The sequence below is a fragment of the Pongo abelii genome, chromosome 9, assembly GCF_028885655.2.
Source record: "Pongo abelii isolate AG06213 chromosome 9, NHGRI_mPonAbe1-v2.0_pri, whole genome shotgun sequence".
NCBI classification, from domain to species: domain Eukaryota; kingdom Metazoa; phylum Chordata; class Mammalia; order Primates; family Hominidae; genus Pongo; species Pongo abelii.
The window spans coordinates 50,194,866-50,222,468 of record NC_071994.2 but is presented as its reverse complement, the minus strand read 5'-3'; positions in this window follow the sequence as shown (position 1 = coordinate 50,222,468).

Below are 27,603 nucleotides of genomic sequence, written 5' to 3'. Positions count from 1 at the left end.
TTTCAATTCTGTGAGATGAATGCACACATAACCATGAAGTTTCTCAGAATGCTTCTGTGTAGTTTTTATGTGAACATATTTCCTTTCCCACCATAGGCTGCAAAGGGCTCCAAATAACAACTTGCAGATTCTACAAAAAGAGAATTTTGAAACTGCTCATTCAAAAGATATTTTCAAATCTGTGAGTTGTATGCACACATCATAAAGAAGTTTCTCAGAATGCTACTGTGTAGTTTTTATAAGGAGAAATTTCCCTTTCAACAGTAGGCCTCAAAGTGCTCCAAATATCCTCTTGGAAATTCTACAAAAAGAGTGTTTCAAAACTGCTCAATCAACTGGAAAGTTCAACTATATGAGGTGAATGCACACTTCACAGAGAAGTTTCAAAGAATGCTGCTGTTAGTATTTATGTGAAGATATTTCCTGTTCCACCATAAAACTCAATGCTCTCCAAATATCCTCTTGCAGAATCTGCAAAAAGAGTTTTTAAAAAATGCTCAATCAAATGAAAGGCTGAACTATGTGAGATGAATGCACACATCACAAAAATATTTCTCAGAATGTTACTGTGTAAGTTTTATGTGAACTTATTTCCTTTTCCGAAATATGGCGGAAAGGGCTCCAAATATCCACTTGCAGATTCTACGAAAAGAGATTCAAAACTGCTCAATCAAAGCATAGGTTCAACAATGTGAGTTGAATGCACACATCACAAAGAAGTTTCTCAGAATGCCTCTGTGTAGTTTTTATGTGAAGATATTTCCTTTTCCACCATAGGCCTCACATTGCTCCAAATATCCAATTGCAGATTCTGCAAAAAGAGATTTTCGAAACTGCTCAATCAAAAGAAAGTTTCACCTCTGTGAGATGAATGCACACATCATCAAGAAGTTTCTCAGAATGCTTCTGTGTAGTTTTTATGTGAAGATATTTCCTTTTCCACAATAGTCCTGAAAGTGCTCCAAATATCCACTTGCAGATTCTACAAAAAGACTGTTTCAAAACTGTTCAATCAAATGAAAAGCTCAACTCTGTGAGATGAATGCACTCATCACAAAGAAGTTTCACAGAATGCTTCTGTGTAGCTTTTATGTGAAGATATTTCCTTTCTGACCATAGGCTGCAAAGGGCTCCAAATATCCACTTGTGGATTCAACAAACAGAGAGTTTCAAAACTGCTCTATCATAAGATATTTTCAACTCTGTTGGTTGAATGCACACATTACAAAGTAGTTTCTCCTAAAGCTTATGTGTATTTTTTATGTCAAGATATTTTCTTTTCCACCATAGGCCTCAAAATGCTGTAAATATCCTCAAGTTTCTATTCCATTCCATTCCAGTCCACTCCATTCCATTCTAGTCCACTCCTTTCCATTCCATTCCACTGCACTACACTCCACTCCATTCCACTCAATTCCATTGCACTTCACTCCACTCCATTCCATTCCACTCCATTCCAATCCATTCCTATCCACTCTGTTCCACTCCACTCTATTGTATTCAATTTCACTCCTCTCCACTCCGTTCCAGTCCACTCCATTCCACACCACTCCACTCCATTCGATTCCACTCCACTCCTCTACACTCCACTCTTTTCAATTCCACACCATTCCATTCCACTGAACTCCACTCCATTCCACTCCAATCCACCGCACACCATTCCACTCCATTCAATTCCACTCCATTCCACTCCACTCCACTCCATTCCAGTGCACTCTATTGCATTTCATTTCACTCCACTCCACTCCAATCCATTACACTACAATCCATTCTTTTCCATTCCACTCCATTTCACACCACTCCACTCCATTCCACTCCACTCCACTGCATTCCACTTAACTGCTCTCCATTCCTTTCCGTTCCATTCCAATCCACTGAATTCCAATGCATTCCTCTCCATTCCACCACACTCCACTAAATTCCATGCCATTCCACTCCATTCCATTCCATTCCATTCCAGTCCAATACATTAAAGTTCAATCCACTCCATTCCACTCCACTTCACTCCACTTCACTCCACTCAACTCAACTCCATTCCATTCCATTCCAATGCATTCCATTCCATTCCATTCCTCTCCACTCCTCTCCAAACCATTCCATTGAACTCGATTCCACTGCAGTCCATTCCATAACACTCCATTCCATTCCATTCCAATCCATTCCACTCCACTTCACTCCAATCCACTCCATTCCATTCCATTCCATTCCGTTCCACTTCATTATAATCCAAACCATTCAATTCCACTCCAATCCATTCCATTGCACTCTACTCCACTCCACTACACTCCATTCCACTCCACTCCTTTCCACTCCACTCCATTCCACTCCACTCCATTCCATTCCATTCCATTCCATTCCATTCCATTCCACTACACTCCATTCCACTGCACTCCATTACATTCAATTCCATACCATTCCACTTCATTCCATTCCATTCTACTCCACTCCACTACATTCCTCTCCATTCCAGTACATTCCACTGAATTAGGCTCCAATCCACTCCATTCCATTCCACTACACTCCATTCCACTCATCTCCACTCCACTCCACTACAATATACTCCATTCCATGCCATTCCATTCCACTGCACTCCATTTCACTGCATTCCACTCCATTCCATTCCATTCCATTCCTCTGCACTCAAATCCACTCCAAACCATCCCATTCCATTCCACTCCTCTCCATTCCATTCAGTTGCAGTCCACTCCACTCCACTCCACTTTATTCCACTCCACTCCATTCCACTCCACTCCACTTCATTCCACTCTATTCCATTCCACTCCTTTCCATTCCACTCTACTACATTGTATTCCACTCCAATCAATTCTATTCCATTCCATTGCATTCCATATATCTCCATTCCTCTGCACTGCACTCCATTCAACTCCTCTCCACTTCATTCCTTTCCATTCCATTCCACTCCAGTTCATTGCAATCCACTCCATTCCACTCCACTTCACTCCATTCCATTACATTCTACTCCAGTCCATTGCATTCCACTCCATTCCTCTCCACTCCACTGCACTACGTTCCATTATATTTCATTCCATTCCACTACAATCCACTGCACTCTACTCCATTCAAGTCCACTCCACTCCGTTCCACTCCACTCCACTCAACTGCATTCCATTCCATTCCATTCCATTCCTCTCCACTGCATTCCATTCCACTCCACTCCATTCCTTTCCATTTCCTTCCACTGAACTCCACTCCACTCCAGTCCACTCCATTCCACAACATTCCACTCCATTGCACTCCACTCCATTCCACTCCACTGCATTCCACTCCATTCCATTCCACTCCATTACATTCCACGCCATTCCACTCCACTCCACTCGACTCCACTCCACTCCATTCCATTCCACTCCACTCCATTCCATTCCACTCTACTCCATTACATTCCATTCCATTCCACTGAATTCCACTCCACTCCATTGCACTCCATTCCTCTCCATTCCAGTCCACTAAGCTTCACTCCATTACATTCCACTCCACTCTACTCCATTACCTTCCATTCCATTCCACTGAATTCCACTCCACTCCATTGCACTCCATTCCTCTCAATTCCAGTCCACTAAGCTTCACTCCATTACATTCCATTCCACTGCACTCCACTTCACTCTATTCCATTAAAAAACATTCCCTTCCACTCCATTCCATTCATGTCCACTCCAATCCACTGCATGCCATTCACATCCACTCCATTCCATTCCACTCCATTCCATTCCTTTCCACTCACTTCCACTTCACTTCATTCCATTTAATTTCACTCCACTCCACTCCATTCAACTCCACTTCATTCCTTTCCACTCCATTACAATCCTTTCCATTCCATTCCAATCCATTCCACTCCATTCCACCCCATTCCATTCCATTCCACTCCATTCATGTCCATTCCACTCCATTCTACTCCACTGCACTCCATTACACTCCATTACCCACCATTCCACTGCATTTGATTCCACTACGTTCAAGTCCACTCCACTTCAGTCCATTACACTCCACTCCACTCTACTCACTTCCCTTCCACTCCATTCACTTTACTCCTTTACACTCCACTCCACTCCATTCCATTCCACTACATTCCATTCTTCTCTATTCCACTCCACTCTATTCTTTCCATTCCATTGCATTCCATTCCATTCAATTTCATTCCAATACACACCATTCCACTCTAATCCACTCCATTCCATTTATCTCCATGGCACTCCACTCCACTCCATTCCACTCCCCTAAATTGCAATCCACTCCATTCCATTCCCTCCATTCCATTCCACTGCACACCACTTCATTCCACTCCACTGCACTCCTTTCCACTCCACCTCACTCCTTTCCACTCCACTCCACACCATTCCATTCCATTCCATTCTATTCAATTCCACTCTACTCCACTCAACTCCACTCCATCCATTTCATTCCATTCCTTTCCATTCCATTCCATTGCATTCCATTCCATTCCACTCAACTCCATTTCACTCTACTCCATCCACTCTGCTCCATTCAATTCCATTCCATTCCACTCCATTCCATTCCACTCCACTCCGTTCCAGTACACCCCACTTAATATCACTCCACACCACCCCAATCCACTCGTGTCCACTCCACTCCAATCAATTGCATTCCATTCCACTCGAATACACTCCACTCCTCTCCATTCCATTCCACTCCAATCCACTCTACTAAATTCCATTCCATTGAACCCATTCCTTTCCACTCCAACCCATTCCATTCCTCTCCATTCCAGTGCAATCCACTGCACTCCTGTCCACTCCATTCCTTTCAACTCCACACCACCCCACTAAAACCCATTCCACTACATTCCAATACATTCCACTGTATTCCGCTTCACTCCACTCCATTCCAATCCACTCCATTCCATTCCATTGCATTCCCTTCTATTCCATTCTACTCCAGTCCATTCCACTCCACTCTGTTCTATTCCATTCCATTCAACTCCATTCCACTACACTCCACTCCATTCCACTATAATCCACTTCATAGGTTTTCATTCCATTCCACTCAAATCCATTCCACATCACTCCAGCCCATTCCACTCCACTCCATTCCATTCCGCTCCTCTCCATTCCAGTTCACTCCAATCCATTCCACTCCACTCCACTCCATTCCACTGAAATCCCTTCCATTTCATCCCATTCCACTACACTCCTTTCCATACCAGTCCACTCCATTCAATTCAATTCCATTCCATTCCACTGCACTCTAGTAAACTCCACTCCATTCCACTCCATTCCAATGCATTCCATTCCACTCCATTCCACTCGACTCAATTCCATTCCATTCCACTCCAATCTACTCCACTCCATTCCACTCCACTCCATTCCACTCCACTCCAGTCCATTCCACTCCGATCCACTCCACTCCAATCCACTCCACTCCACACCTCTGCATTTCACTGCATTCCACGCCATTCCATTGCTCACCATTCTACTCCACTCCATTCCTTTAAATTCCACTTCTCTCCACAGTACTCCACTCCATTCTATTCCTATTCATTCCATTTTATTTGACTCCATTCCATTCCATTCCACTCCAATACACTCCAGTGCATTCCACTCCTTTCCACTCCATTCCTCTCCATTCCACTCCATTCCACTCCACTCCACTGTATCCCATTCAATTCCAGCCCATTCCATTCCACTCCACTACACTCCATTCCATCCCATTCCACTCTATTACAGTCAATTCCTCTCAATTCCACTCTATTCCACTCCTCTCCATTCAATTCCATTCCACTCCATTCCATTCCAATACTTTCCATTCACACCATTCGTCCCCAATCCCCTCCATTCCTCCACACTACAATCCATTCCATTCCATTTCACACCATTCCCCTCCACTCCTTTCCACTCTACTCCATTGCACTGCACTCCATTCCATTTCATTCCATTCCACTCCACTCCATTCCACTTCATTACACTCCATTTCATTCCATTCCGTTCCATTCCATTCCATTCCACTGCATTAGATTCCATCCCACTCCATTCCAGTCCACTACACTCCATTCCACTCAACTCCACTCCACTCCACTCCATTCCATGGCATTCCATTCCACTCCACTCCATTCCATTCCTTTCCACTGCATTCCTTTCCATTCCATTCCACCCCACTACACTCAAACCCACTCCGTTCCATCCTATTCCATGACATTCCGCTCTATTCCATTCCATTGCATTCCATTCCACTCCAGTCCAGTCCCTTCCACTCCAGTCCACTCCATGACACTCCACTCCACTCCATTCAATTTCATTCCATTCCACTCCATTCCATTCCATTCCACCTTAATCCATTCCAATCCACTCCACTTCCATCCACTCCATTCCATTCCATTCCATCCAACTCCATTCCTCTCCACTCTACTCCATTCAAATCCACTCCCATCCATTCCATTACATTCCATTCCACTTCACTCCATTCCTCTATACCCCAATCCACTCCACTCCACTCCATTCCATTCCATTCCATTCCGTTCCACTCCATTCCATTCCACTCCACTCCAATCCATTCCACTCCACTCCATTTCATTCCATTCCAATCCACACCACTGAATTCCAATCCATTCTATTCCACCACTCCCCATTCCATTCCAGTCCATTCCCTCCCACTACACTCCATTCTACTCCACTCCACTTCACTCTACTCTACTCCATTCCATGACATTGCATTCCTTTCCACTACATTCCATTCTATTCCACGCATTCAATTCCATTCCGCTCCACTCCACTACACTCCACTCCAGTAAATTCCACTCCACTCCACTCCCCTCCACTCTTGTCAATTGCACTCCATTCCATTCCATTCTATGACACTCCACTCCAGTAAATTCCACTCCACTCCACTCCCCTCCACTCCTATCAATTGCACTCCATTCCATTCCATTCTATTACACTCCACTCCATTCCATTCCATTCCACTCCACTCGATTCCACTCCATTCTGTTCCACTCCATTGCACTCCACTCCACTGAATTCCATTTCACTCCACTTGACTCCACTCTATTCCGTTCCACTACATTGCACTCCACTCCATTCAATTCCATTCCATTCCATTCCAACGATTTCCATTGATTCCAATCCATTCCATTCCACTACACTCTATTCTACTCCACTCCACTCCACTCTACTCCATTCCACGTCATTGAATTCCATTTCACAACTTTCCATTCTATTCCACGGAATTCCATTCCATTCCATTCCACTCCCCTCCAATCCAGTAAATTCCACTCCAGTCCAATCCACTCTATTCCAGTCAATTACACTCCATTCCATTCCATTCCATTCCACTACACTCCGTTCCATACCATTCCACTCCAGTCGACTCCACTCAATTCCATTCCACTCCACTCCACTTGACTCAACTCCATTCCATGCCACTCCATTGCTCTCCACTCCACTCCATTCTACTTCATTTCATTCTATTCCACTCCATTCCATTCCATTTCATTAAATTACGTTCCCTTCCACTCCATTCCACTACTTTTCCTTCAATTCCATTCCTTTCCTCTCTGTTCCACTCCACTCCACTCCACTCCCCTCCTCTACACTCCATTCCATCCCACTCCATTACATTCCACTCCATTCCACTCCAAACCTCTCCATTCCTCTTCACTCCATTCCATTCAATTTCACTCCACTCCAGTCTATGCCACTGCACCCCACGCTAGTCCATTCCACTCCATTCCACTCCACTCCATTCCATTCCATTCCATTGCAGTCCATTTCTTTCCATTCTACTGTCCTACATTACACTTCGCTGCATTCCACTCCACTCCATTCCATTCCATTCCATTCAACTCCGTTCCACTCTATTCCATTCCATTCCATTCCACTCGAATCCTTTCCATTCCATTGCATTCCACTCCACTCCATTCCTCTCCACTCCACTCCATTCCACTCTACTCCATTACATTACATTACATTCATTTAAACTCCATTCCATTCCACTTCACTCCATTCTAGTCCACTGCACTCCCATGCATTCCATTGCATACCATTCCATTTCATACCACTAAACTCCACTTCATTCCACTCCACTCCATTCCATTCCATTCCATTCCATTCCCTTCCCTTCCCTTCCGTTCCATTCCCATCCCTTCCATTCCATTCCATTCCCTTCCATTCCACTCCATTCCATTCCATTCCATTCCAGTCCAATCCACTCCATTCCAATCCATTCTACTCCACCCCATTCCATTCCATTCCAATCCAATCCACTCCATACCATTCCACTACATTCCACTCCCCTCCATTCCATTCCAATCCAATCCACTCCATACCATTCCACTACATTCCACTCCCCTCCATTCCATTCTATTCCTTTTCATTCCACTCAACTCCACTCCACTCCACTCCTTTCCATGCCATTGCATTCCACTCCAGTCCATTCCGTTCCATTCCTCTCCATTCAATTCCATTCCACTCCACGCTACTCTACTCCAATCGAATCCATTCCTCTCCTCTCCACGGCACTCCATTCTATTCCATACCTGTCCATTCCATTCCATTCCTCTCCATTCCATTCCATTCCACTCTACTCCATTCCACTCCACTCCATTCCTCTCCACTCCTTTCCATTCTATTCCGTTGCATTACACTCCACTCCACTCCAACACGTTCCATTTCACTCCACTGAACTCCAATCCACTCCATTCCACTCCATTCCAGTCCATTCCATTCCTTTCTCCTCCTCTATACTCCATTCCACTCCACTCCATTCCACTCCACTCCACTCTATTCCGTTTCACTCCATTCCATTCCCTTCCACTCCATTCCATTCCATTCCACTCTACCCCATTCCACTCTTCTCCATTCCACTCCACTCCTTTCCATTTCTTTCCATTCAACTCCATTCCACTCCACTCCATTCCACTCCAATCCACTACATTCTTTCCTTTCCAATCCACAACACTGCATTCCACTCCACTCCACTCTGCTCCATTCCATACCATTCCACTCAATTCCATTTCACTCCAATCCATTCCAGTCCACACCACTCCATTCCACTCCACTCAATTCCATTCTATTCCACTCCACTCCACTCAACAATTTTCCATTTCATTCCATACCATTCCATTCCAATTCTTACCTCTCCACTCCACTCCATTCCACTCCACTGCAGTCCATTCCATTCAGTTCCATTCCTATCCACTCCACTTCACTCCACTCCTCTTGACTCCATTCCAATCCACTCCACTCCATTCCATGCCTTTCCACTCCATTTCATTTCACTCCTTTCCATTCCGTTCAATTCCATTCCTATCCTTTCCAGTCCATTCCACTGCATTCCACTCCACTCAACTCCATTCCACTCCATTCGCCTCCATTCCACTCCATTAAATGCAAGTCCATTCCATTCCGTTCCATTCCACTCCACTCCACTCCACGCCATTCCACTCGACTCCTTTCCACTCCATTCCACTCTTCTCCTCTCCATTCCACTACACTCTATTCAACTCCACTCCACTCCTTTCCAATCCATTGCATTCCACTCCACTCCACAGCATTCAAGTTCATTCCATTCCGTTTCATTCCATTCTTCTCCACTGCATTGCATTCCATTCCACTGCATTCCACTCCACTGCACTGCACTCCACTACATTCCACTCCTTTCCATTCCACTCCATTCCACTCCAATCCATTCAATTCCACTCCACTACACTCCACTACATTCCACTCCTTAACATTCCACTCCATTCCACTCCAAACCATTCAATTCCACTCCACACCACTCCACACCTCTCCATTCCATTGCACTCCATTCCACTCCACTCCATTCCATTCCAGTAAATTCCATACCATTCCATTCCACTCCATTCCACTCCACTCATCTCCACTGCATTCCGTTGGACTCCATTCCAGTACACTTCATTCCATTCCATTCCATTTCATACCATTCTATTTCACTCCATTCCACCTCACTCCACTCCATTGCTTTCCCCTCCACTCCATTACATTCCACTCCACTCCACTCCGTTCCATTCCACTCTACTCCATTTCTTTCTATTCAGTTCCACTCCATTCCACTCTATTCAGTTCTCTCCATTCCACTCCATTCCACTCCATTCCCTTCCATTCCACTCCATTCCATTCCATTCTATTCCACTCCATTCCATTCCACATAATGCCTTTCCAATCCACTCTACTCCACTAAACCCCTCTCCATTCCATTGCACTCCATTCCATTCCACTCTTAACCACTCCATTCCAATCCATTCCGCTGCTGTACATTCCATTCCACTTTGCTCCATTCCATTTCATTCCATTCCACTCCACTGTATTCGTATTCATTGCACTCATTCCACTCCACTCCACTACATTCCATTCCATGGCTTCTGCTTCACTGCACTCCTTTCCATTCCATTCGACTGCATTTCATTCCATTCCCCTGCATTTCATTCCATTCCCCTCCATTCCAGTCCATTCCACTCCACTCCACTCATTTGCAGTCTACTCAACTCCATTGCACTCTAGTCCATTTCCCTCCAGTTCACTCAACTCCATTCGATTCCATTCTAATCCACTCAACTCCATTACATTTCAGTCCACTCCATTCCATTCCATTCCATTCCATTGCACTCCACTCCACTCCACTCCACTCCACTCCACTCCATTAAACTACATTCCATTCCATTCCACTGCACTCCACTCCACTCCACTCCATTAAACTGCATTCCATTGCAGTCCACTCCACTCCATTCTTTTCGATGCCATTCCACTCCACTCCTTTCCGTTCCATTCAACTCCACTCCACTCCAGTCAAGATCATTCCACTCCTTTCCACTCTGCTCCACTCCATTCCATTCCATTCCATTCCTCTCCAGTCCACTCCAGTCTATTCCACACCATTCCTCTCCACTCCACTCATCTCTAATCCACTGTATTCCATTCCACTCCATTCCACTATATTCCTCTCCACTCAATTCCACTCCACTCTACTCCATTCCAGGCCACTAAATTCCATTGCATTCCACTCCACTCTACTTCTTTCCACTCCACTCCATTGCACTCCATTTCACTCCATTCCAGTCCAATCCACTCCACTCCACTCCATTCCATTCCTTTCCACTGCAGTCTACTCCATTCCACTCCATTCCATTGCACTGCATTCCGTTCCAATCTATTCCATTCCATGCAATTCCGTTCCATTCATTCAATTCAATTCCATTCCATTCCATTCCACTCCACTCCACTGCATTCCATTCCACTCCATTCCATTCCACTCCACTCTATGCCACGCCAACACCCTCCGTTCCATTTCACTCCATTCCATTCCACTCCAAACGACTCCACCCACTCCATTCCACTCCAGTCCATTCCACTCCTCTCTGATCCATTCCGTTCCACTCAATTCCACTCCCCTCCACTGCATTCCAATTCATTCCACTCCATTCCACTCCAGTCAACTCCTTTCCATTCCATTCCATTCCACTCTTTTCCACTCCACTCCACTCCATTCAACTCCACTCTACTCCATTCCTTGTCATTCCAATCCGTTCCACTCCATTTAATTCCATTCCACTCCCTTCCATTCCATTCCACCCAATTCCAGTCCATTCCACTCCACTACACTCCATTCCAGTCCATTTGACTACATTCCACTCCACTACTCTCCACTCTACTTCACTCAACTCCATTCCATTCTATTCCATTCGACTACACTCCATTCCATTCCAGTCCACTCCATTCCATTCCATTCCATTCCATTCCACTATACTACACTACAGTCCTCTCCATTCCTCTTCATTCCATTGCAATTCACTGAACTCCACTTCGTTACACTCCATGCAACTCCATTCCTATCCCCTCATTTCCTCTCCAATCCATTCTATTCCATTCCACTCTGCTGCACTCCACTCCAGGCCATTCCATTCCATTTCACTCCACTCCCTTCCATTGCATTACATTCCACTCCTCTACACTCCACTCCAGTCCTTTCCAGGCCATTCCACTACACTCAACTCCGCTCCACTCCACTCCAATACACTGCATTCCATTCCACTCCACTCCATTTCATTCCATTTCTCTCCATTCCATTCCATTCCAGTCCTCTCCATTCCATTCCATTACCTTCCACTCCGCACCACTCCATTCCATTCTACTCCATTGCATTCCACTCCACTCCATTCCATTCCATTCCTCTCCATTGGAAACCTCTCCACTCCATTCCATACAATTACACTCCACTCCACTCCAATCCAATCCATTGCATTCCATTCCACTCCACTCCTTTCCATTCCACTCCATTCCTTTCCATTCCATTCCACTCCATTGCATTCCATTCCAATCCACTCCACACCATTCCATTGCACTCCTCTCCACTCCATTCCACTCCACTCCACTCCATTCCATTCCTCTCTACTCTATTCCATTCCATTCCACACCATTTCCCTCAAATTCATCCCACTACATTTCACTCAATTCCAGTCCATTCCACTCCACTCCACTCGATTCCATTCCACTGCACTCCACTTCATTCTATTCTAATCCAGTTCACTCCACTCCATTCCATTTAATTCCACTAGATTCCATTCCACTCCATTCCCCTCCATTCCACTCCACTCCTCTCCATTCCACTCCACTCCATTCCATTCCATTCCACTGTGTTCCATTCCACTCCATTCCACTCCACTACACTCCATTCCATTCCACTCCACTCCACTCCATTGCCGTCCATTATACTCCACTCCATTCCATTCCCTCCACTCCTTTCCATTTCTTTCCACACCATTCCATTGCATTCCACTCCACTTCATTCTATTCCACTCTACTCCACTTCATTCCCCTCCAATCCATGCCATTCCCTTCCAGTCTAATCTATTAAATTCCATTCCATTCCACTCCATTCAACTCCGCTGCATTCCTTTCCATTACACTCCACTCCAATCCACTCCATTCTATTCCACATCATTCCACTCTCGTCCATTCCATTCTTCTCCCCTCCACTCCACTCCAGTGCATTCCATTCCACTTCATTACATTCCTCTCCATTCAACTCCACTCCAATCCTTTCCACTCAAACCCATTCCATTGCATTCCATTTCCCTGCACTCCATTCCACCACAGTACATTCCAATCCATTCCACTCCAATGCACTCCACTCTTTTCCATTCCACTCCACTCCTTTCCATTCCACCATATTCCATTCTATTCCATTCAACTCGACTCCGTCTAGTCCAATCCACTCCACTCCACTCCACTCCACTGCATTCCATTGCATTCCATTCTTCTCCATTCCAATCCGTTCCATCCTACTCCATTCCACTCCAGTCCAATCCACTGCACCCCATTCCATTCCATTCCAGTCAACTCGAATCCACTACACTCCAATATATTCCACTCCACTCTACTCCATTTCATTCCATTCCATTCCATTCCACTCCACTCCATTCCACTCCACACCACTCCAATCCTCTCCACTCCACTACATTCCTTTCCAATCCACTCCATTCGATTCCACTCCATTCCTTTCCATTCCGTTCCATTGAACAGTACTCCACTCTAATCAACTTCTCTCAAATCCATTCCACTTAATTCCATTTCACTCCATTACACTACAATCCATTCCATTCCATTCCACTATACTCTATTTCACTCCAGTCTGTTCCACTTCACTCCATTCCACTCCACTCAACTCCTTTCCATTACATTGCATTTCTTTCCACTCCATGCTATTCCAGTCCACAGCACTCCTCTCCACTCCATTTAACCCCATTCCATTCCACTCCACTTAGTTCCATTTCACTCGACTCAATTCCATTCCATTCCATTCCACTGCACTGCACTCCACTCCACTCCACTCCATTTACTTCCACTCCATTCCATTCCACTGCTCTGAACTCCACTCCACTCCACTCCATTTACTTCCACTCCATTCCATTCCACTCACTGCACTCCACTCCAATCCATTCCACTGCACTCCATTCCATTTCATTCCACTCTACGTCACTCCAATCTGGTCCCTTCTGTTCCATTCCACTAAGGAGAATTCCATTCCTCTCCACTCCACTCCACTGCAATCCATTCAACTCCACTCCACTCCATTCCATTCCACTTCACTCTACTCCATTCCATTCCACTCCATTCCACTCCACTCCGCTCCATTCCATTCCATTCCACTCCATTCCACACCACTCTATTCCAATCCATTCCACTACATTGCATTCCACTAAATTCCATTCCTTTCCATTTCACTCAATTCCATTCCCTTCCAATCCTTTCCAATCCATTCCTTTAAATTCCATTACAATGCATTCCACTGCACTCCACTCCATCCACGCCAATCCACTCCATTCCAATACATTCCATTCCACTCCACTCCATTGCAATCCATTCCATTCCCCTCCACCGCATTCCTCTCCACGCCATTCCACTTCACTCTGCTCCTTTCCATTCCATTCCTTTCGTTTGTACTACTTTCCACTCCATTCTACTCTACTCCATTCCACTCCACTCCACTCTCTTCCATTCCATTTGAACCCACTCCAGTCCATTGCAATTCATTACACTCCATTCCAGTCCACTTCACTCCATTCTATTCCATTCCACTCCATTCCATTCCATTCCACTCTACTCCATTCCATTCCACTCTACTCCATTCCATTCCTTTCCATTCAACTCCATTCCATTTCACTCCAATAGATTCCAGTCCACTCCACTCCATTCCACTCCACTCCACTCCACTCTTCTCCAGTCAACTTCTTTCCATTCCACTCCACTCCATTCCCTTCCACTGCACTCCATTCCACTCCCTTCCATTCCACTGCACTCCACTCCATTACATTCCACTCCACTCCACTCAATTCCAATTTAATCTACTCAATTCAATTCCATTCCATTCCACTCCATTTCTGTCCCCTCCACTCCACTCTATTCCATTCCATTACACAGCACTCCTCAACATTCCATTCCAATCCAGTCCACTCCACTCCATTCCATTACAATCCACTACACTGCACTCTATATCTCTCCATTCCATTTCACTCCACTCCATTCCATTCCACTCCACTCCACTCCATTGCATTCCATTCTATTCTACTGAACTCCACACCACTCACAGCATTGCATTCTCTTCCATTCACTGCACTCCACTCCACTCCCCTCCACTCCATTCCACCCCGTTCCATTCCAATCAATTCCTCTCCACTCCATTCCATTCCATTCCAATCCACTTCCTTTCGTTCCACTGCACTCCATTCCTCTCCACATCTCTCCATTGCATTCCATTCCACTCCACTCCACTCCATTTAAATCCATTCCACTCCATTCCACTCCATTCCACTTCACTCCACTCCATTCCATTCGTTTCCACTCTATTCCACTACACTTCATTCCACTACATTCCAGTCCACTCCATTCCTCTCCATTACACTTCATTCCATTCTATTCCTTTCCATTCCATTCCACTCCAGTCCATTCAATTCCATTCCATTCAACTCCATTCCACTCCACTCCATGCCACTCCACTCCAATCCATTCCATTCCATTCCATTCCACTCCACTACAATCGATTTCACTCCACTCCACTCCATTCCATTCCATTCCATTACATAACATTACATTACATTACATTACATCATTACATTACATTTCACGCCATTCCAATCCACCTCACTCCAGTCCATTCCACTCCATTGTACTCCACTCCACTCCACTGCAATCCACCAAATTCCATTCCACTCCACTCCATTCCATTCCACTCCACTCCATTTCATTCCATTCAACTGCACTCCACACCATCCACTGAAGTCCACACCATTCCACACCATTCCATTCCACTCCATTCCATTCCAGTCCACTATAATACACTCCATTCCACTCCACTGCATTGCACTCTACTCTGCTTCATTGCATTCCATTCCATTCCAATCCACTCCACTCCATCCACTCCATTCCAGTACATTTCACCCATTCCACTCCACTCCACTCCATTCAATTCCATTCCACATTATTCCACTCCATTGCATTCCACTCCACTCTACTCCATTCCTCTCCAGTCTATTCCACTGCACCCCATTCCATTCCACTCTACTCCAATCCATTCCACTCTACTCCATTCCATTACAATCCATTTCTCTGTGCTCCACTCCACTCCACTCCACTCCATTCCACTCCATTCCATTCCATGCCATTCCTCTCGACTACATTCCATTCCACTCCATTCCATTCCATTCCGTTCCACTCTGTTCCATTCCATTCCACTCCATTCCACAACATTCCATTCCACTCCACTCTACTCCTTTCCACTGCAGTCCAGTCCAATCCACTCCACCCTTCTCAATTCCATTCCACTATATTAGATACCATTCCATTCCATTCCATTCCAGTCCTATCCACTGCAATCCTTTCCAGTCCATTCCCCTCCATTGCATTCCTTTCCAGTCCATTCCACTGCATTCCCCTCCATTCCACTCCATTACATTCCATTCCACTGCATTCGACTCCACTCCATTCCATTGCACACCATTCCACTCCACAACTTTCCATTCCACTCCATTCCATTCCATTCTATTCCATTCCATTCCATTGCATTCCATTCCTCTCCACTCCACTCTATTTCTTTCCACTCCACTCCAATCCATTCAATTCCACTCCACTCCACTCCATTCCACTTCACTGCACTCCATGCCGTTCCAATCCACTCCATTCCACTTAACTCCATTCCTCTCGATTCTACGCCATTCCACTCCATTCCAATCCACTTCACTCCACTCCATTCAACTGAAATTCACTCCACTCCTTTCCATTCCATGCCATTCCACTCCACTCCATTCCATTCCAGTCCACTCTACTCCACTCCACTCCATTCCTTTACAATCCACTCCATTACATTCCACTCCATTCCACTCCACTCCCGTATATTCCACTCCACTCTTTGTCATTCCATTCCACTCTACTCCATTTCATTCTACTCCACTCCATTCCATTCCTCTTCATTCCACTGCACTCCACTCCACTTCACTCCACTCCATTCCAATCCATGCCATTCAACTCCATTCCACTCCATAACATTCTATTCCACTTCACTCCACTCTATTCCAATCCACTCCATTCAACACCACTCAGCTCCATTCCATTCCACTCCACTCCATTCCAATCCATTCCACCCCTTTGCACTCCACTCCCCTCCAATCCATTCCGTTTCATTCCATTCCACTCTATTCCATTCCACTCCATTCCACTCTATTCCAGGCCACTCCACTCCACTCCATAATATTCCATTCCACTGCACTCCACGCCATTCCATTCCACTCCTCTCCACTAAATTCCAATCCATTCCACTCCATTACACTCCACTCCACTCCATTCCATTAAATTCCCTTCCATTCCATTCCGTTCCATTCCTTTCCACTCCAAAACATTCCATTCCACTCCACTCCACTCCATTCCATGCCATTCCATTCCATTCCAATCCAATCCATTTAAATTCACTCCATTCCATTCCATTCTACTCCATTCTAGGCCTTTGCACTGCACTGCTCTCCATTCCATTCCACTACACTCCATTCCAGTTCATTCCACTCTATTCCACTCCATTCTACTCCATTCCACTGCATTCCCGGCCATTACACTTTATTCCATTCCACTCCATTCCACTCCACTCCATTCCATTCCATTACACTCCACTCCACTCCATTCATTCCACACCATTCCACTCTACTGCATTCCATTCCTCTCCACTCCAATCCACTCCACTCCATTACATGCCTCTCTATTCAACTCCATTCCAATCCTTTCCACTCCAATCCATGACATTCCTTTCCATTTCCTTGCACTCCACTCCACTCCTCTACATTCCATTCCATTCCATTTCATTCCAATGCACTCCAATCTTCTCCGTTCCACTCCACTCCAATCCACTCCTCTCCATGCCATTCCATTATTTTCCATTCAAATCCATTCCACTACACTCCACTACATTCCACTCCACTCTACTCCATTTCACTCCATTACATTCCATTCCTCTCCATTCCACTCCCCTTCACTCCATATCACTCCACTCCACTGGCTTCCATTCCATTCCATTACATTACACTCCATTCCATTCCTCTCCACTCAATTCCAGTCCACTCCACTCCATTCCACTCAACTCCACTCGACTCCACCTCATTCCATTCCACTCCATTCCATTCCATTCCACTCCATTCCGTTCTATTCCATATCACTGCACTCTACTGCAATTCATTCCACTCTAATCCATTCCACTCCGTTTCATTCCACTCCATTTCTCTCTACTCCATTCCATTCCACTCCACTCAACTCCAATCCATTGCACTACATTCCACTCCACACCATTCCATTTCATCCATTACTTTCCATTCCCTTCCACTCCATTCCACTCCACTCCACTCCACTCCATTCCACTCCACTCCTCTCCATTCAAATCCACTCTACTCAACTCCATTCCACTCCACTCCATTCCATTCCACACTACTGAATTTGATTCCCTTCCATTTCACTCCATTCCACTCCACTCCATTCCACTACATTCCACTCAATTACATTCCGTTCCAGTACACTCCACTGAAACCCACTCCATTGCATTCCATTCCACTGCACTCCATTCCATTCAATTACAATCCAATTCATTCAATTCCACTCCACTCCACTCAAATGCATTCCATTTAATTCCTCTTCATTCCATTCCACTCCATTCCACGCCACTCCACTGCATTCCACTTCACTCCATTCCATTCTATTCCACTCCACTCTACTCCATTCTAATCCACTCCATTAATCTCCATTCCAATCCATTCCACCAAAATACACTGATCTCCTTTCCATTACCTTAGATTCAATTCCATTCCTTTCCACTCCATTCCACTCCATTCCACACCACTCCACTCCATTCCATTCCCTTCCACGCCATTTCTGGCCATTTCACTCCAAACCATTCCATTCCATTCCATTCCATTCCATTCCAGTCCATTCCATCCATTCTACTCCACTCCACTCCTTTCCACTCCATTCCACTCCACTCCACTACACTCCAAGCCATTCCATTCCATTCCAATCCATTCAATTTTATTCCAATCCATTCCATTCCATTCCACTCCATTTCATGCCATTCCACTCCAAACCAGTAAATTCCATTCCATTCCATTCCATTCTTTCCACGCCATTCCAGTCCATTAAATTCCATTCTACTCCACTAAACTCCTTTCCACTCCATTCCATTCCACTCCATTCCATTCCATTCCTCTCCACTCCACTGCACCCCATTCCATTCCTCTCAATTCCATTCCATTCCACTCCTTGCCAATACACTCCACTCCACTCCACCCCATTCCATGCCATTACCCTCTGCTTCATTGCATTTCATTCCCTTCCATTCCACTCCACTCCACTTGACTCCTTTACACTCCATTCCACTCGAGTCCACTGCAATCCTGTCCAGTCCACTCCTGTCCAGTCCACTCCCTTCCTCTGCATTCCACTCCACTCCACTCCTCTCCACACCATAGCATTCCATTCCACTGCACTCTATACCATTCCAATACAAGCAATTCCCCTCCACTCCATTCTATTCCACTGCACTCCACTCCACACTACTTCTCACCATTTAATACCGCTTCTTTCCAATCCAATGCATTCCACTAAACTCCACTCCTCTCCATTCTATTCTATTCCACTGCATTACACACCATTCCATTCTAATCCATTGCCATCCACTGAATTCCATTCAACTCCATTCCACTCCAATCCACTCCATAACATTTAATACTACTCCATTCCATTTCACTCCATTCCACTTCACACCACTCCACTACATGCCATTCCACTGCACTCCACACCACTCCACTACATTACATTCCACTCCATACCATTTAACTCCATTCCACTCCACTCCATTCCATTCCATTTCACTGCACTCCATTCCACTCCACTCTACTCCATTCCACTCCATTGCATTGCAGTCCATTCCCCTCCACTCCATTCCATTCCATTCCACTTCACTCCACTCCATTCCACTCTAGTTCATTCCACTCCACTCCGCTCCATTCTTTTCCATTCCATTCCACTTCACTCCACTCCATTCCAATCCATTCGACTCCATTCTTCTTCACTTCACTCCAATCCATTCCATTCATTTCCATTCCACTCCATTCCATTCCATTCCACTATACTCCATTTCAATCCACTTCATTGCATTCCGCTCCATTACACACCACTCCATTCCACTCCACTCAACTCCATTTCATTACATGGCATTCCATTCCACTCCACGCTATTCCAGTCCACACCACTCCACTCAACCCTATTCCATTCCACTCCACTCCGTTCCATTCCACTGCACTCCATTCCATTCCATTCCACTGCACTGCGCTCCACTCCACTCCACTCCACACCACTCAATTTAATTCCACTCCAATCTTTTCCACTCACTCCACTCCACTCCAATACATTCCACTGCACTCTATTCCATTTCACTCCCCTCCACTCCACACCAAACCAGTCCCTTCCATTCCATTACACTACGGAAAACTCCATTTCTCTCCACTGCATTCCACACCATTCCATTCCACTCCAGTCCACTCCGTTCCATTCCACTTCACTCCACTCCATTCCACTCCACTCCATTCCACTCTACTCCACTCCATTCCATTCCATTCCACTCTACGCCACTCCATTCCATTCCATTCCACTCCACTCCACTCCATTCCAATCCATTCCACTCCATTCCACTCCCCTAAATTCCATTCCATTCCATTCCATTCCATTCTTTTAAATTCCATTCCAATCCATTCCACTACATTCCACTCCATCCACTCCACTCCACTCCATTCCAGTACATTCCATTCCACTCCACTCCATTACATTTCATTCCATTCTACTCCACTGCATTCCTCTCCATTCCATTCCACTTTACTCTGCTCCATTCTATTCCCTTCCATTCCATTCTACTCCATTCCACTCCATTCCATTCTACTCCATTCCACTCCATTCCTCTCTGTTCCAGTCCATTCCACCCTGCTCCAGTCCATTGCAATTCATTACACTCCATTCCAGTACACTTCACTCCATTGCTTTCCATTCCACTCTATTCCATTCCATTCCACTCTACCCCATTCTACTCCATTCCAATCCACTCCATTCCATTCCATTCCTTTCCATTCCACTCCATTCCATTTCAATCCAATCCATTCCAGTCCACTCGACTCCATTCCACACCACTCCACTCCTCTCCACTCAACTTCTTTCCATTCCACTCCACTCCATTCCATTCGATTGCACTCCATTCCATTCCATTCCACTCCACTCCTCTCCTCTCCATTACATTTTAACCTACTCCATTCCATTTCATTCCATCCCACTCCATTCCTGTCCACTCCATTCCACTCTATTCCATTCCATTCCATTCCACAGCACTCCACACCTTTCCATTCCAATCCAATCCATCCCACTCCATTCCATTCCAATCCACTCCACTCCACTCTACTCCACTACATTCCATTTCACTCCAATCTATTCCATTCAACTCCACTCCATTGCATTGCATTCCATTCTACTCCTCTCCACACCACTCCACTCCTTTGCATTCTATTCCATTCCATTGCACTCTACTCCACTCCCCTCCATTCCATTCCACTCCATTCCATTCCACTCCATTCCATTCCATTCCACTCCACTCCACTTCGTTGCACAGCATACTATTCATCTCCACGTCACTCCATTCGATTCCATTCCATTCCACTCTACTCCAGTCCATTTAAATCCATTTCACCCCATTCCACTTCAGTCCACTCCATTCCATTCCTTTCCACTCCATTCCATTCCTTTCCACTCCATTCCACTACACTTCATTCCACTCCATTCCAGTCCATTCCACTCCACTTCAGTCCACTCCACTCCACTCCATTCCATTCCATTCCACTACACTACAGTACGTTCGATAGCAATCCATTCCACTCCTCTCCATTCCATTCCACTCAACCCTTCTCCATTACACTCCATTCAATTTAATTCCACTCTCCTCCATTCCACTCCATTCCACTGCACACCATTCCACTCCACTGCATACCATTTCATTCCACTGAACTCCAATCCATTCCGCTCCACTCCATTCCACTACACTCCAATCCATTCCGTTGCATTCCACTACACTCCTCTCCATTCTAATCTCTTCTACTTCATTCCACTCAACTAAATTTCATTTCAGTCCATTCCATTCCATTCTATTCCACTCCTTTCCATTCCAATCCTTTCCAATCCACTCCACTCCATTCCAATCCACTCCACTGCTTTCCATTCCAATCCATTCCTCTCCATTCCATTGCACTCCAACCCGTTCCAGTACCCTCCACTCCATTCCACTGCATTCCATTCCACTCCACTGCATTCCATCCCACTTAACTCCATTTCATTCCTTTCCATTCCATTGCACTCTACTTCTTCCAATCCACTCCATTCCATTCCACTACGTTCCATTTCCCTCCATTCCACAACGTTCCATTACACTCCATTCCACTACATTCCATTCCACTCCATTCCACTCCACTCCACTGTATTTCACTCCTCCCCATTCCACTTCACTCTGCTCCATTCCATTCCATTCCATTCCATTTCACTCTTCTCCATTCCATTGCACTGCACTTTAATCCATTTCACTCCACTCCTCTCCGTTACATTCCATTCCACTCCACTCCACTCCATTCCACTGCATTCCCTTCCACTCCTCTCCACTGCACTCCATTCCATTCCACTGCACTCTATTCCATTCCATTCCAATCCATTCCACTCCACTCCGTTCTATTCCTCTCCACTCCACTCCCCTCCCCTCCACTCCTATCCTCTCCATTCCATTCCCTTCCATCCCATTCCACTCCATTGCTCTGTACTCCACTCCATTCCGTTCCATTCCAATCCATCCCATTCTATTCCATTCCCTTCCATTCAACTCCATTCCACTCCACTCCACTAGATTCCATTCCTTTGCATTCCAGTTCATTCCAATCCATTACAGTCCATTCCACTACAATCCACACCATTCCTTCCCATTCCATTCCATTCCAGTCCTTTCCTCTCCAATCAACTCTATTCCACTCCACTCCACTCCATTCCATGCCATTCCATTCCATTCTACTCCACAAACTCCATTCCACTCAAATCCATTCCATTCCACTCCAATCATTTCCATTCCACTCCTTTCGTGTTCATTTCACTCCATTCCACTCCATTCCATTCCATTCCATTTCACAACCCTCCAGTAAATTCCACTCCATTGCACACTCTACTCCATTCCACTCCAATCCCCTCCATTCCATTTCACTCCCTACCATTCCATTCCACTATACTCCATTCCACTCCATTTCATTCTTTCCACTCCATTCCATTCCATTCCACTGCATTACAGTCCACTCCACTGCACTCCATTCCATTCCATTCCATTCAACTCCACTTCACTCCACTCCACTCCATTTCATTCCACAATATTCCATTTCCATCCTTTCCACTCCACTTCACTCCATTCCACTCCAGTTCATTCCATTCCATTCCACTCTACTCCATTCCATTCCACTCCACTTTATTCCACTCCACTCCACTCCAATCCATTCCATTCCACTCCACTTCATTCCAATCCATTACACTCCCTTCCACTACACTCCTCTCTATTCCTTTCCATTACATTCCATTACACTCAACTCTACTGCTTTGTATTCCACTACATTCCATTAAACTCCATTTCATTAAACTCCACTCCATTCCAGTCCACACCACTCCATTCCACTTCACTCCACTCAAATCTATTCCATTCCATTCCACTCCACTCCATTCCACTTCACTCCACTCAAATCTATTCCATTCCATTCCACTCCACACCACTCCATTCCATTCCACTGCTTTACTCTTTACACCATTCTATTCCAATCCATTCCACTCCACTCCATTCCGTTGCAATCCACTTCACTCCACTCCACTCCAATTCATTCCACGCTATTCCATTTCCATCTGTTCCACTTTAATCCACTCCATTCCACTCTACTGCATTCCTTTCCATTCCACTCCACTCCATTCCATTTCACTCAACTCCATTCCACTCCAATCCACTCCATTCCATTCCATTGCACTCCAGTTCATTCCAATCCATTGCAGTCCATTACACTACAATCCACGCCATTCCTTTCCATTCCATTCCATTCCAGTCCTTTCCACTGCAATCAACTCTATTCCACTCCAGTCCACTCCATTCCATGCCATTCCATTCCATTCTACTCCACAAACTCCATTCCACTCAAATCCATTCCATTCCACTCCAATCATTTCCATTCCACTCCTTTCGTGTTCATTTCACTCCATTCCACTCCATTCCATTCCATTCCATTTCACACCACTCCAGCCAATTCCACTCCATTGCACACTCTACTCCATTCCACTACAATCCCCTCCATTCCACTCCATTCCATTTCACTCCCTCCCATTCCATTCCACTATATTCCATTCCACTCCATTTCATTCCTTTCCACTCCATTCCATTCCATTCCACTCCATTCTAGTCCACTCCACTGCACTCCACTCCACTCCATTCCGTTCCACCCCACTTCACTCCACTCCACTCCATTTCATTCCACAATATTCCATTTCCATCGGTTCCACACCACTTCACTCCATTCCACTCCAATGCATTCCATTCCATTCCACTCCACTCCATTCCATTCCACTCCACTCCATTCCAATCCATTACACTCCCTTCCACTACACTCCACTCTATTCCATTCCATTACATTCCATTCCACTCCACTCTACTGCTTTGTATTCCACTACATTCCATTAAACTCCATTTCATTAAACTCCACTCCATTCCAGTCCACACCACTCCATTCCACTTCACTCCATTCCACTTCACTCCACTCAAATCTATTCCATTCCATTCCACTCCACACCATTCCATTCCATTCCACTGCATTAGTCTTTACTCCATTCCATTCCAATCCATTCCACTCCACTCCATTCTGTTCCAATCCACTTCACTCCACTCCACACCAATTCATTCCACGCTATTCCTTTTCCATCCGTTCCACTTTACTCCACTCCATTCCACTCCACTGCATTCCTTTCCTTTCCACTCCACTCCTTTCCATTTCACTCAACTCCATTCCACTCCAATCCACTCCATTCCATTCCATTGCACTCCAGTTCATTCCAATCCATTACAGTCCGTTCCACTACAATCCACGCCATTCCTTTCCATTCCATTCCACTTCAGTCCTTTCCACTCCAATCAACTCTATTCCACTCCACTCCACTCCATTCCATGCCGTTCCATTCCATTCTACTCCACAAACTCCATTCCATACCAATCCATTCCATTCCAATCAAATCCATTCCATTCCACTCCAATCATTTCCATTCCACGCCTTTCGTGTTCATTTCACTCCATTCCACTCCATTCCATTCCATTTCACACCACTCCAGTCGATTCCACTTCAGTGCACTCCACTCTACTCCATTCCACTCCAATCCACTCCATTCCCTTCCGTTCCATTTCACTCCCTACCATTCCATTCCACTATACTCCATTCCATTCCATTTCATTCCTTTCCACTCCATTCCATTCCATTCCACTCCATTCCAGTCCACTCCACTGCACTCCACTCCACCCTAGTCCATTCCATACCATTCCAATCCATTCAAATTCAATCCATTCCATTCCACACCACTACATTCCACACAACTCCACTCCCCTCCACTGCACTCCACTCCACTCCACTCCACTCTACTCCACTCCATTCCACTACATTCCATTCCATTCCTTTCTTTCCACAGTATCACACTCTGTCACAAAAGCTGGAGTTCAGTGGCACAATCTCAGCTCACATTTCTTTTCACCATCCATTTGCATTCCATTCCATCCCATTCCATTAAATATTATTTCAGTCCACTCCACTACATTACACTCAATTCCATTCCACTCTTTTCCAGTCCAATCCACTCTATTCCACTCCACTCCACACCATTCCATACCATTAAATTCCATTCTACTTCACTCCACTCCATTCCGTGCATTCCATTCCATTCCACTCCATTCCCTTCCATTCCACTCCAATCCTTTCAGTTCCACTCCATTCCTGTTCATTCCACTCCATTCCATTCCATTTCACACCATTCCAGTCAATTCCATTCCACTGCACTCCACTCTACTCCATTCCACTCCAATCTCCTCCATTCCATTCCATTCCATTTCACTCTATACCATTCCATTCCACTATATTCCATTTCACTCCATTTCATTCCATTCCACTCCATTCCATTCCATTCCACTCCATTCCAATCCACTCCACCACACTCCACTCCACTCTAAACCATTCCTTACCATTCCATTCCTTTCAACTCCATTCCACAGCACTACATTCCACACCACTACATTCCACACCATTCAACTCCACTCCACTCTACGCCTCTCCACTCCATTCCATTCTATTCCACACCCTTCCATTCCATTCCTCTCCACTGCACTCCACTGCACTCCATTCCATTTCATTAATACATTCCATTCCATTCCTGTCTAATCCATTCCATTCCACTCCACTCCACTCCATTCCATTCCACTCCATTCCACTCCATTCCACTCCAGTCCACTCCACTCCACTCCACTCCATTCTGCTGCAATCAGCTCCACTCCAATCTGTTCCATTCCATTCCAGTCCACTCCATTCCAATCCATTCCATTCCATTCCAGTCAACTCCATTAGATTACATTCCACTCCATTCCATGCCATTCCATTCCAGTCCTTTCCTGTCCACTCCACTACACTCTACTGCATTCCATTCCATTCCATTCTATTAAACTCCATTCCATTCCACTCCTCTCCATTCCAGTCCACTCTACTCCGTTCCACTCTGCTCCATTCCACTCCACTCCACTCAAATTCATTCCATGCCATTCCATTCAATTCTACTGCACTCCATTCCATTCCACTCATCTCCTTTCCGTACCATTCCATTCCACTAAACTCCACTCCACTTCACTCCATTCCACCCCATAACATTCCACTCCATTCCCCTCCTCTCCATTCCACTCCATTCCACTCCACTCCACTCCATTCCATTCCACTCCATTCCACTCCATTCCACTCTGCTCCATTCCCTTCCAATCCATTGGACTCCATTCCATTCCATTCCAATCCACACCACTACATTCCATTCCAATCCACGCCACTCCATTCCACTGCATTGCACTCCATTCCACTCCTATCCACTCCACTCCTTTCCACTCCACACCACTCCATTCAAGTCTACTAAACTCCAGTCCACTCAATTCCATTGCATTCCACTGCAGGCAATTCCGCTGCACTCTACTCCTTTTCATTCCATTCCATTCCATTAAACTCCATTCCATTCCATTCGATTCCATTCCATTTGATTCCCTTCCATTCGAAACCTCCCCACTCCACTCCACTCCATTCCATTCCATTCCATTCCACTCCTTTCCATTCCATTTCAATCCATTCCAGTCCACTACACTACATTCCACTACACTCCACTGCACTTCTCTCCACTCCAAGAAATGCCTTTACATTCCACTCCACTCCATTCCATTCCACTCCAATGCATTCCATTTCATTCCATTCCATCCACTCCTCTCCACTCC